General features: G+C 40.5%; 1 protein-coding gene and 1 long non-coding RNA gene across 2 annotated transcripts in view; both read right to left on the bottom strand.

Moving 5' to 3' along the window:
• LOC116688438 (uncharacterized) overlaps positions 1–12,711 on the bottom strand; it is a 466,907-nt gene that overhangs the window by 78,901 nt on the left and 375,295 nt on the right. The gene's annotated exons all lie outside the window — the stretch shown is intronic.
• Positions 1–12,711, bottom strand: part of tex264a (testis expressed 264, ER-phagy receptor a) — a 62,441-nt gene that overhangs the window by 8,826 nt on the left and 40,904 nt on the right. The window lies entirely within an intron of this gene.

The raw sequence follows: 12,711 nt of genomic DNA, 5'->3' as shown, positions 1-12,711 counted from the left end.
CACACACACACACACACACCACACACACACACACACACACACACACACACACACACACACACACACCACACACCTTAGTTTAACACTAACTGGTTCATAATTATCATATTCTCTCCGTTAACCCTCGTGCTTTTTGTACCCTTCTGACTGATATCTTTCAACAATGAGATCCTTCTGATGGTTTGGAAGCTCTCTGCCGACCATAGCTTTTGCTCTGAGATGCAACTAAGAAAATGGAACAGCTGAACTTTATTTTTGCTTAATCAGAGTCACTTTAAATGACGGCAGGTGTGTAATGATTTCTATTTAACATGAGTTTGAATGTGATTGGTTAATTCTGCACACAGCCACATCCCCAGTTATAAAAGGTGTGCACACATATGCAACCAGGTTATTTTAAGGTTTTTTATTTTTTATATTTCAACCTCAAAGATTTCAGTTTGTTTTTCAATTGAATTGTTCACATTACAGGTCATATTAAAAGTGGAAAACGTTCAGACATGATTTATTGTTGTCTAATTTTTTTACATCACAAACACCTGGCATTTTTACAGGGGTGTGTAGACTTTTTATATCCACTGTAAATTTCAGGTTTATTTTGATCAACTATAATAATGTTTGAAAGAATGCATAGTTCGGTTAGACAACTCACGTTTGAAATGGTTACTACAACAGCATAACATTGTGTTTATTATATATTGGGGAGTGATGATGAAGTAACTTCCTCCTGGTCAGAGCCTGCAGGTGGATGCTGGGGTGGTGGTGGGGCTGACAGCAGGCAGCGATACAGATGCAGGGCAGTAGCAGCATTGACAAGGCAGAGATGGGGAACTCATGCAGCTTCAATAAGCCGCCAAATTGAGGGGGTGTGTTTGGTAAATGATACGGGGAGTGAAGCATGTCAAGTGTGTGTATGCAGTGCAACTTGAGTTGACTAAAAACAGTTGCAATTTAAAGAGCGGGGATTAAACACCAATTGTTAAAAACAGTAGCAGATGGGAGTACCTTTTAACCTTAGAGTCTTAGGGACCCTAAGAGTGAGCAAATTGTTGCATCTGGTTTGATTGAAACCAAGACTCCAATGTAATAGGGAGGAGCTATAGAGCGGAGGTTTACCATTAATGGTTTTAAATATAAAAAAGTGCCAGTGGTAACTGTGCCTCAAGGAAAGAGTGGACCGGCCAACGTTACTAGAGACTACAGACTAGTGGGAATAAGCCCGAAGTGATGGAAAGATAAAAAATGTAAGACAATGGCTCACTTAATAATTGGAGCAGCCATTTTTATAAAAAATAGTCTAAATGATCCTCACCAGTAGATGACTTAGGGTCTCTAGATTGTAAAGTTCTGAGGACTTCAGAAGATGTAAAAGGCTCAAAGGAGAAATGCGAGACATGTTCTTGTGGGAGACTACAATGAGAAACTTTTGAGGGAGGGGGACAGGAAATAACTTATTAAATAAATGGCCAGCTTCAGAGAAATGCTTATTAAAGGCAAGGCTAATACCATTTGGATCAGAGATTGCACAGTTGTTTACTTTGATGCAGAGAGGCAGAGCAGTATAGTGCCAATTTTTTGTCATGTTAATTGCACCCCGGAACTTATAAGGATTAGAATAAGAGGCGGTGATTAGATTTTAAAAAGTATTCAGATTTAACCTTTCTTACAGCAGAAGTACATTTATTTCTGAGTTGTCTAAAGGACAGCCAGTGTTGGGGGTCACCAGTGCATCTGGCATTGGTCCAAGCACTATTCCTATTGTTGAAAAGGGTAGATAACTCTTGAGTAACCCATGGCACTACCCTATCATTAATCCTGGCCCTTTTATATGGGGTGTGCTTGTTTACAAAGGAATTAAATCCAGTTACAAAAGAGTAGAGAGGGACTTCAACGTCATCAAACTGGCCAATATAACTCCAGTCTCAATCTGTTAAATCCCCCAAAAACCGCTCTGCATCAAACTTTCTAAGGTTCCTCTTGAAGACCACCTGAGAGGCTGTCTTTTTTTTACCCGCACATCCCTTACACAGACAATAGGGCTGTGATTACTGACTCGCAGCTCAAAGACACTACTAGCGGAATATTTGCCAGCCTTGCTGGTGAAAATTAAGTCTAAGAGTGTAGATTTATATTCATCTTTAGAATTTGGTCTAGTTGGTTCTGTAATTAATTGTGATAAGTTTAGACTACACATGATATTTTTTTAAACTGCACAGCAACATTACTCAGCCAATTCAGATTTAGGTCACCTAATAGGAGTAGTTCATCAACAGAATATTTAGAGAGCATATTCACTAAGGTGTCAGTAGCATTGAGCTTCAGCTGAGGGGTTGCCGGTAGACTCCTACCACAGTCAGTGGGTCCGGACCATGATGGACCTTTAGAGCTAGAAATTCAAAGCAATTAAGAAGAGAAACTAATTTTGACATAAATTCCAACTCCACCACCCCTACCTAACTGATCTATTCTATAGAAATTATAATTAAAGAGAGCCACATTTGAATTATCAATATTCTTCCCAAGCCAGGTTTCACCCAACACAAGAATATCAGGAGTAGTCTGTTCAACTAAAATAGTTAGATGGTCAAAGTTCTTAAGCAAGCTTCTAATGTTCAAATGAATTTTACCAAGACCCTTGCGCTTTTTAAAACTCAATGGAGTGAGGAAAGGGATAGAGGTATCAGATGCACGAGGCCCATTAGTGGGTTGGTTGAAGAGATATTATAATTAAGTTAGAGGAATTACTACCACAAAGTTTATTAACAAAAGACGATCCTAGCCCCGGAGGGGAGTCTATACATGTTAATGGAATCATCATTATCACAGGGACTGGGATCAGGGGAACAACAAAGTTTGAGAGACTGATTCAGCCTGGAAGAAGCATGGTTAGGGACTGACCTTGTAGTGAAGGTGTTTTAGCACACCAAACAGTTGGATAAAGTCACTCTTTAACAACTCGAATGGTGTGTACCAACGTCATTTGTCCCGGCGTGCAGTACGAGTGATTCAGCTGAGGGGAAGGACATCACAAATTCCGGAATTTTGTTGGTGATGTCCACCACAGTGGCACTAGGGAAGATCATCGTGTGGGCATTGTAGATGGACACGTTTCTAACAATCAAGTCACCCAGGATCATTGTAGACAGTGGAGACGAGGACAGCTGTTTTGATCCTACCTGATAGGCATCATGAAGAATGGCATCGAAGTGGCAAGGCTCCGTAGGTCCAGCAGGTTGCAGCGAGAATGGCTACAAGACTTTTTCAATCATTTTGGGAAGAGGGGGGAACCCAGAGTGTCTTTTGACAGCAGATCTTACTAGCTGGTGTTGCTCTTTTCTTTAACTGGAGGGGAGCTGGGCAGAAGCTGAGGTGGGCGTCTCAGTGGGCAGATATCCTTTCCTCCAGTACGGCAACCTCCTGGGTAAGATGAAGGCATTCGTCGCATTCGGAGAGTAAAACCATTGTATCCGTATCTGTTCGCTGGGCCATGGGGTCTCCTCTGAATTGCTTTTAGAAATCCCTCTAGATGGCATTGCAGGGTGAGGATCAAGTCCAGTCATACTAAAACAGTACCAAAACAGGGTCTACAAGGCCAAAAGGCCTGGATTATCCTGGTAGTTTATAAAAGTTTTCTTTAACTCACTTTGTATAGTATACCAAAAATAACTCAGGGATTTAAAAGATATTCAATGGATAGAAACCGGTTAATCTCACAGGAGTCACAGTACACAGATTCCTCCCACCATCTTGGGTTTGTTCCTACAGGCAGTATATTGGTTGATGGATCGGTGTAGGTCTTCTTTTTTTTTTTTTTTTACTAAAGAAGCCGAGCTTTTGCATCACTTTTAATAAAAACTGGAAAAGCTAATCTTTAGAAATATGTGGTTTTAGTAGGTTTAGTGATGTAGTTATTCTTGTACTTGGCAGGTTAAATAAATAAAACCATGCTTGATTTGAATTGTTTTACCCATTTAAGACCTGTGCTAGGAACATATCTATCTAACATTAAAAAAAAATCTAATTCTCACCTCCCGACCAAATTCTCTCCAGACGGAGGTGTTTATTAAAAGGTGTCTCTTCCTGCATATCTTTCATTTCCACTTTCTTTTGATATCCAGAGTTTTAACCTTAGTCGTATTTCAAAAAATTCTGTGACTCCACATGTGAATATTAGGTTCTTCCTTATCACTCCTTGTATTGCTAACATAATAAATTGCTTCAAAATAGATTAAAAAAAAATAGAATTTAAACATGTTTGACCCACCACCATATTTGTTTGGAAATAGTGTCACTGCTACAAAAATCTACACAAACCTTACTGTTACCTATTACACAGTCGGAAATCTATTTATTTTATACTTCCTTTTTATTGTCATATGTTACAGCTAAAGAAAAAAAACTACTAAAATCTATTATTAAACAATGATAAGCAGATCAAAGCAGTTTTCATCTTTGGAAGGTACAATTCACTAATCCATATTTACTCTTACCAGGGAAATGAATAAAGAAATAGCAGATAGATTAACTGTCCTGTCATAATCAAAACTCATTCCTGGCTTGAATGTTTTAATTATACGACAAGCAAGATGTTCTATTTCCTTCCTGTGCCCTTTTCTGGTCTCAGCCTCCACGTCTGCTGTCTGACTGGGTGTCATCTATTTCCCTATAGCCTATCATGGAGTCAACATGCAGCCACTTAACCTACGTCTGTGTCCGGGAGCTGCTGGGGTTGAAATGTGCTGTCCGGCAGGATACGAAGGAGGATGAGACTGAACCATCTAAAAACAGGTCAGTTGTTCCTTGCTGCCGCCTCAGAGCAGACTCAGTCCCACTCATTCTCTCATCACTGATCCATCAGGGCAAAGAACCGGCAAGTGAACAACCAGTTGGTATCAACACCATTAAACCGAAAATATTCCACAGACCTGTTTCTAAATTCATAGTGGTTTTATAAAATGGGTCACTTTAAGTCCTGGCCCTTATGTTATGTAACATCATTCCTAATAATTAATGACTTTGCAGCAGTGAAATGTGTTGTCTATTAAACATATTACATTTAAATTGTTAGAGAATAAGTGATTAATGGACAATATGTAATCCTATTATCATACAACATATCCTTTATTTTATTTCCACATGCAAATCACACTGCCTTTTATTTGAAGAGAATAAAAGGCAGTGTGATATGCATGTGGTAATAAAATAAAAGATATGTTGTAGGATAATAAGATTACATATTGTCGTATGGTGTTGCACCTGCAAAAAACTGAAACTCATGTTAAAAACGTTGTATTCATGTGCAATCAAGCAGTAAAGGTGGATAGGTTTTAATTTCAAAATACAAAAATTGATTTAACTACTGTATATGGTTACAGCCTCTATTGGTGGCCATACATCCAAATTAGAGAAATAAGATTGTGTAGAGATTAATTTGTGAGTCGTGGAGATAAAAACACGACTCTAACACTTAAAATAACATATCTAGTATTCTTTGGGCTACCTGACAGCAACAAAAAATTTGACGGAAAAAAAATGTGTCAAAAGTCAGGTATTTTGCCACAGTTTCCTGGTTGTATTAGATCATTTTGCACATAAATCAGCATTTACAGGACTTTAGCATCAATCTGAGGAATTTCCTTATTTACCTTAGCAATTTATTGTTCTGTTACGAATGTTGTTCTCGACTGCCATATAGATTGTGCACTATTTAACCTAGTTTCTGAAACTGATAATAATTACCTTCCACACAATACAAGTATTTTATGTATACACTACCGGTCAAAAGTTTGGGGTCACTTACAAATTTCTATTCCACTCCATTATAGACAGAATACCAGCTGATCTGAGTGGGTGGCTGATCTTTAATACAATATCTACATTAGCCATTATCAGCCACCATTCCTCCAATCATCCAAAGGCACATTCTGTTTACTAATCTGATATAATTTTAAAAAACTAACTTGAAAAACATTGGAGAACGCTTTTGCAATTATGTGAGCACATAATGTAATCTGAAAACTGCTGCCTGGTTAAAAAAAACAATGCAACTGATCTCAGCTGGTATTCTGTCTATAATGGAGTGCAATGGAAATTTCTAAGTGACCCCAAACTTCTGACCGGTAGTGTACATAATACAGTGACCCTCTCCTATTGATAATTCTGATTTTTATAATCCCATGGTAAAATAAAATGACTTAGCTTGTACAATGTACAGCAGCGTTGTAACAGAACTAAATAATCAGAAGACATTTCCTTGAGTTTAGGTTGATTATGGTATGTGATGTCAGGCCTTATACTGTCCTGGAAGGGTTTAATTTAAACTGAAAAATATTTGATAGACAGAAACTTTAAATTATTTACAGGATCTCAGAAAGAGTATGTGACAAAGGAGGTGTGAAAGTAATCAAGCTAGAAAAAGTGCAGGAGAGAGACATAACCAGCTGTGAGGAGGTCATAGTTACAGCATTTTACCTTCACTGGAAGAAGCAGTAATTTCCCACAAAATCAATACAAGTATTACATTTTTTACTATTATTGCTCACCAAGTCGCCTCACGGGAATACTATAATTGTAACAATCAAAATGAGCTTCATCATCTTCTCAGGTAGCAGAACATAAACAGCATATCAGCAACAAAATGTTGTGAAATGAGTGATGCTAAAAACACTTAGTTTATTGGGAAGTTCATTAAATGGTGATGTAACTAGACATTGGGTTAATCAGGAATGATTAGAAAAGACATACACTGTGAATGTGTTTGTATATTGCTGTGTGTGTGTGTGTGTGTGTGTGTGTGTGTGTGTGTGTGTGTGTGTTTGGAAGTTGGGTTAAGGGACGCAGGAACAGACAGATATAGGGGAGGGCACTTTTACATTGCCGTTGACCTCTCTGTCAGCTGCTCGAATTGAAATACCAATAAGAAGAAAGTAAACATATAACAACATCCTGGAGCTTGATTTACTGCATCACTTAACTGACTCTGAAATATAAACATGGCCACAGAGTACCTGGGCTCTTAGCACAGCAGAATAGCTCAATACTGACACTGTATAAAGTATTTTAGCCTCTCATGCTGTATGTGAAATGTATTCCATCCCTTCCGGTCTGGTGAATAACACTTACACAAACAATCTTCCACTTCCAGATGTGGCTTGAAAGACACAACATCAAGCAACCATTTTTTTTTTAAAGATCTGTGCGTTAGCTTCGTTTTTCTTTTCATGTCTCATCTCTCTCTGTTTGTTTTCAGCTCAGTGGCTCTTGTAGCTGATTGCCAGTAAAAAAAAAAAAGAGACAGTAGAAGATGGTGAATCTCATTCAAGAGGCCAGCAGTCTCACAAAGTCAAGAAGCAAACCGCAGCTAAATTCAAAAGGTCTGACCGGAGAATGTGTTTGTCTGAGTACAGTCTATCAGAAATCAGAATTAGTAATCAGAAAAGAAACGTTTGCTGACAGGTAGATGTGCTACTGGCCTGTAGTCTGGATCCTTTTACTCAAATGGATTTATTTTTGTTGTTATTCCTGAGAAGCAAATATAGATGTGAAGTGGCATCAAATTGATCATATTTCCTGCAACAACCATAAGAGTTTTATTAGAGAAAATCTTAAAGAGAGCTACACTTTAGATTTTAGTATAATTCTCTCAAAACTAAAGGAAGAGAGCTTTTTCTTTTACCCACTGCAATGTTTTGCATGAATGTTGAACGACCATACATGCAGGAATCAATAACAGAAGGGAAAAAAACTATTTCTTATCACCCGCTCCAAAGCTAGAAGATACGCTAAAAAGTGAAAGGCTAATGCTTATTTGATTCAACTAGAAACGCACCACCCTGCCATTACGTTCACTCCAGTTTCGTTTATTACTCTCTCCACCAACACATTAAACAGCTGGACACTAAAGGTCCTGTGGAGTTGTCAAGGAGATGTTAGAAGGTATTCTAGGAAAGAAAATCACTAACTTAAATAAAAGCAGGCAAGACAGGCGGAAGAAACATGTAGGCAACAAAAAGGCAAATTACAACACTTCTTCACAACCCCTGGGATTCAGTGGAAATCAACAATGGAGGATTTATGTAAGAATAACAAGATCTAAGGCTGCACATGACTGAGAAAATAAGAGCTCCTAGGCAACTTCCTACTTCAACTAAACTGTGAAAACAAACCTACACAAAGTCTTGGTCCATTGGTCTGTAACGGGTTTGAAAGTGAATAGTTCATGCAGCTTCTATCATGTTCAAAGTCATTCGTAATGTAGGAAATCATCATTTGAAGACAAAGATGAGGTAGCTTGAGAAAAAAAATAGAACTTAGCATCACAAATTTATAATACCTGAAAGACCATCCAAGGGTAGATTTTCCTTTAAACACCCAACTATCATTTGAAGAAACTACTGATCCTACGACAGAAAAAGGTGTTGTCTTGCCAGCCGAAAGAATCAGTGACAGCACACCACACCCTCAGGGGAGAAATGTGAGATATAGCTGAGAAGTGATGGTGAATAATGAAAGGAAGACAGAACTTTCATTCAGCCCTGTTTTCACAGTGACAGCCTCCAACTACCATGGACCCAACGGAAAGATGAGAAGGACCCTGGCCCCTAGCTATGGCTATATATATTGGCTATAAGCCAATTCATTACAATGGGTTATGTACAGAATACACACCCAAACATACGGACACACTCACATATCTATTTATAGGTGGATTATTTCTCACCCCAGGCACACTACAAGAAAAATTAATACAAAAGTTGGGCGACTCATGGTGACAATTGGTGACAATCCCCTGAGTTCTCTCTCTCCCTTGGTTCATTTACTCAAGCTGCACTACAGCCACATAGTCCACCCTCCTCACACCCACCATAACCTCCTTTTCCCCTTTCTATCTGTGAAAAGAGACAAAAACTCTACTTCACACCTTGGTAGAGGTGTCCAATTCAGACTGTCCCTTATGGTCACACACTTCCCCAGAACAGTGTATTTTCCATTTTGCCTGCAGTTGGGCTATTTTCTGCATCCGTCTCAGCAAGCCCAGGCCTCCTCCACCTTCCTTCTAAGCCCTGGTGGAAGTGTGCATAGGTAGCTGTGGGTGGAGGTACCAGAGATCTGAAGACTAAAAATGGCATTTCTATAAAGTCTGTGGAGCTGGAGGAGCAGAAGGAAAGGATATGGGTTTGTTGCAACCTCTCCATTCACCCGTGCAATCAATAAGCAGAAAAACTTGATGAGCTTCAAGCAGATTGACTGTCAGCAGCTTCTGTGGTCTCCAGAGGTCTTTCACAATTGATGTGGTGAGCTGGCGAGAGGTGAGAGGCAAAAAGAGAGGCTGGTCTTCCAGCTGTGGATTATAAATTCCCCCAAAAAGTCGGTAGTTCACCACTTTGATCCACATTGAAATATCTCAACAACTATTGAATGGATTGCCATGAAATGGAATCCTGCTGACTAAATTGTGTCTAGTGCTGATTAACAAAAAAAAGCTTAACATGGAAACATGCTAAACATCAGCATGTTGTCATTGTGAGCTTGTTAGCATGCCGACATTAGCATTGAGCTCAAGTAGAGTACAGAGTCACACAGCTTCTGTGTCAATGCTAGTTTTTAAACAAGAGTTGCCCATTTTAAGTGTATTAGTGATATATGGTTTTTTTGTTTGTTTGGATCATTTCATCATTTGCACGTGTATGAATTTTAATAGTCTATTATTCAGCTGTGAAAACAGACTTATTTATTTCAGTTTCAGTTGTGTCCGTATTCCCTGGCTGTTCTTCCCCCGCTCCAGCAGGCAATACCAAGCCAGGTTGGATATGTAATTGCTCCACCTAGTCTTGGGTCTTCTCCGAGGCTTCCTCACAGCTGGACGTGCCTGGAACATCTCCCTAGTTAGGCACCCAGGGTCCTCACGGATGACTGAGCTTCTCACCCTGTCTATAAGGGAAACCCCAACCACCCTCCTGAGGAAACCCATTTCGGCCGCTTGTACCCTGGAGCTCAATCTTTCAGTCATGACCCAGCCTTCATGACCATAGGTGAGGGTAGGAACAAAACGGAAACCAATAGATTGAGAGCTTTGCCTTCTTGCTCAGCTCTCTTTTTGTCACAATGGTGCGATACATTGAATGTAATCCCGCACCCACTGCGCCGATCCTCCAACCAATTTCCCACTCTATTGTCCACTGACTCGCAACCAAGACCCCAAGGTATTTAAACTCCTTCACTTGGGGTAAGGACTGATTCCCTACCTTGAGTAGGCACTCCATTGGTTTCCTGCTAAGGACCAAAAAACGAAAAAAACTGAAATAAGTCCAACTTACTGCCAAGAACCCGGACACAGCTCTCTCATACAGAGATTGGATGGCCCTGAGAAGGGACCCCCTCACCCCATACTCCCGCAGCGCCTCCCACTGTATCTACTGGGGGACCCGGTCATACGCCTTTTTCAGATCCACAAAACACATGTAGAACAGTTGGGCATACTCCCAAGCTCCCTCCAGGATCCTTGCGACAGTGAAGAGTTGGTCTGTTGTTCCACAACCAGAACGGAATCTGCATTGTCCCGCTTCAATCCGAGGTTCTACTATCATGGGACCACCAGGGAGGCCACTGTGGAATTATTGGACTACCTCAGCGACTTCAACCAGGGAATCTGATGATAATCCTCTATCATCCTCCAGCTCTGCCTCTAACATAGAGGGCACATTAGCACCATAGTTGAGGTCAACAAACAGACAGTGGCCTCCTCCAGACATTCCCAATTTACCCGCACCACCCGTTTGGGCTCACCAGATCTATCCAGAGTCTTACCCCACCCCCTGACCCAACTCACCACCAGATGATGATCGGTTGACAGCTCCGCCCCTCTCTTCACCCGAGTGTCCAAAACATACGGCATCAGATCAGATGAAACAATTATAAAATCAATCATTGACCTTCGGCCTAGGATGCTCGGGCACCACCCGGGTGAACTCCAACGTAGCAGTGCTCAGTCGGGGGCATGGGAGTATCCCCACACCCGCCTGGCGCCTCACACACACCGGCAACTCGGGAGAAGCAAAGAGTCCAACCCCTATCCAGGAGTATGGTTCCAGAACCAAATTGTGCGTAGAGGTAAGCCCCACCAGATTTAATTGGTAGCGCTCCACCTCCGGCACTAGTTCCGGCTCCTACCCCCACAGAGAGGTGACATTCCACGTCCCCAGAGCCAGCCTGTGCTGCCCGGCTCTGGTCCGTTGAGGCCCCTGAACTTCACTGCCACCCGTGTGGCAGCGCACCCGCACCCAGCGGTTCCTCCTACAGGTGGGGGGCCCATGGGAAAGAAAGGGTATTCAACAGAAAGCACAAGGCCATTACGAAAACCACTGGAGAGGTTTGCAGTCAATTAGTCCTGGCCATTAAAGCTAAACAATGCAGTGAACCATTGCATGGAAAGGAGGATATGGAAATACATGAATATGAATAGAGATTAATTTTAAACAGGCAGACAGATCCCCTCTTGTAATTGAGATCTTAATCTGAGAGTCTAATGTTAGAGATATTCACATCTCTATTCTAATGAGATACAATTAGGAGAAGGGGATGTGGACATTGGCTAAGTGAGAGACTAGAATATTCTTTTCTCCTACAGGCTTCTCATGTACAGAGCACCTTAAATTCATGCCACATAAGTCCGCTACACACCGCTGCAGTGTCTATGCACAAGATACCAGAAGGCATTTAGTGGGACTGAGAAATTATTAGTGAATATATTCTGACCTGTCAAGTGAAGAGGACTTAATTTTGCAGAAGTGGCATTTTGTTAGGTTTCAGTAGTATAATGAAGCTCACAAAAACCAGAAACCCTAAGCAGATCATTACAAAGTTTAAGTTCCACATGGCATCCTCATAGAGACATGCGCAGCCAATCAATTTCTATATGTTCATATTGTCAGGACATAATTAAAGAGGCGGCAGAAGAAGAAAAGTATCGCGTCCACCGGTGTGATTAATGTAGCAGTGAGACAATGTTTCTGTCTGGTATTGTGAAAATGGTCAAATAATGAAGTGACTGACTGTCCACATTATAACAAAGAACTGTGAGTAAAAGAAACACCCTGCACAACATAAAAAAAGACGTAATGGATGATGAAAATCATTCTTTCCAAACATCAAAATTCATAATCAAATCAACTGGAAGAAACAAAATTCTTTTAACCAGGCTTCACTTCATCTATTGTCCTTTACAAAGTCCTAGCCAGCCCGGCCTTGTAGCCCTACAATTGAGCCATAAGGCATTCTACCACCTCTCTATGAATAAACCATGGTACCCATCCTTGGCATTCACACAGGAAGAGGGCATACACCAACTCAGAGCACACGTTACCATGGCACACACATAAAATGAAATGCAACTGACAGGGATACAACAATGACAAATAATTGAAGCCTCATTTTCTCTCTTCATATATTCTATTAATTTGCATCAAAGTAAATAAAAAAAAACTCAATATCTGCTTGTTCCAATACTTAATTGATAACATGTTTATTTTAACAGTACCATTATGTCAAATAGAAAATTCTAGATGTGCATCCCTTTTTGCCCACACACATTTCTCCATGATACAGCCTTGGTTTTGAGTAAACTTTGCCCTGCATGTGTCACCGTTCATGAGAAACACAGTGGGTTGAAACACCAAGCTGAAGTTTGAATGATAAACCACAAAATCCTGCTGT

The sequence above is a fragment of the Etheostoma spectabile genome, chromosome 4 (assembly GCF_008692095.1).
Source record: "Etheostoma spectabile isolate EspeVRDwgs_2016 chromosome 4, UIUC_Espe_1.0, whole genome shotgun sequence".
NCBI lineage: Eukaryota > Metazoa > Chordata > Actinopteri > Perciformes > Percidae > Etheostoma > Etheostoma spectabile.
Note: the sequence above shows the minus strand (reverse complement) of the source record. Positions and strands in the feature narration are given on the sequence as shown.